This window comes from Ylistrum balloti, unplaced genomic scaffold, assembly GCF_031769215.1.
Source record: "Ylistrum balloti isolate Yb309-2 unplaced genomic scaffold, AGI_CSIRO_Ybal_v1 Utg369802, whole genome shotgun sequence".
Lineage (NCBI taxonomy): Eukaryota > Metazoa > Mollusca > Bivalvia > Pectinida > Pectinidae > Ylistrum > Ylistrum balloti.
This window is the reverse complement of record NW_026781979.1, coordinates 905,832-907,358: the sequence shown is the minus strand read 5'-3', so window position 1 is coordinate 907,358 and position 1,527 is coordinate 905,832.

Genomic DNA, 1,527 nt, shown 5'->3' with positions numbered 1-1,527 from the left:
GGACTTATCCATATGAGAAAAATTATTCCGGAAGTGCAAGGCGTAGAGCATCCGAAAGCGAAAGGCATTGAGCATAGGTGCTGTGATCTATATCCCGAACTATTGTTAATCAAAAATACTATGACAGCATTCTCACTTTCCTAAGATTTGTTTGACAGACTTACTTTTAATTTTACTTAATCTATAGATGATTTTACACAAAGGTACTCGGCATGAATTAAAATTTCTCCAAGTACACAGCGAATCACGTAAACCGCTATCATGACGTCACAATATAAACAAGCACACAAAACGCCAACGTCAGGCGCGGATCCACGATTGCGGATTAGACAGACACATTTTGTTAACTCAGGACAACCCTAATGTTTTATATATTATGCCCAACACTTCCCTTTGTTTACCAGATTATCTTTGTTTTGTTTATATATATATATTATATATATATTACCCTTGTATGTTTTATAATCGTTCTAGTTTCGAGTTCGACAAATAATAACGGATTGCATTATAAGTAGGACCGCAGACCAATCCTCATGTATATATATATATTTATTTATTTATATATTTATATATAAAGTACAAAATATTATGGTAAATTAACGAATAAAAGCACACTTGACGAAAATCATACAAGTCAACTTTTCAAGGTCTGAATTGGAGCGTAGCTCTGAGATGTTTTGCGAATGAAATAAATTCATGTCCTCAAATGGGATATTCGTAGGTGAAGTGTGGTATTATATCAGACCTCTACACTGAGGTGTGATGATGGAAGTTTAATTTATTTTTCTTGCAAATGATGGCTACTCGGCAAAGTTTAGAGGGGATGGGCCGGGTACGTCCTACTCTGAATCTAGCTATGATCGTTGCAGTAATTGTGCGATCGATCACTCTCTGAAGCCGCTACATTTTCTTCATTTCCTGAAGCACTAACCAGTTACCTAAAATTCATTGGTGTTTTATTTTCTTGGTGCTTTCATCAGAGAATTTCATTGTGGCATGTAAGCATCGGTCTTTCCAGACACTGCATGACTCATATTATTTATACTGTGAAAAAAATCTACTTCCAATTAAAATGATTGTCGTTCAAGACCACTTTCGCGTAACCCGGTTGAAACGGTTTGGATGATCTGGAATTATTTCCCGACAAACAAACGCACATTCACCTGATGTTGGAACTGATAACCGACTCAAAATACACAGTTTGGAATTTCTTGTCAAGCATAAAACAATTAAATGAAAAAAGATTCCATCCACTTTATACCACAGTGCTTCCGGAAATATGTGCACTGACTCTGCCTTACCTGAATTTCTGAAAACAAGTTATATTCATCATGTTAGTTTCGGACAGGCACGGATGGATCCTTCCTTTGCCACCTGCTAACAGATTTACGTGGTCATATCGTTTCAACCGCTTAAGCGAAAGCGACCTGTATGGCGTGCATGAATCTGCGTCGTTGAAACGCGTGATTATAGTGCAAAAGTTAAGCGTGTTGTTGACTGCAAAAGAAAAAAAAATAACAAGATGGC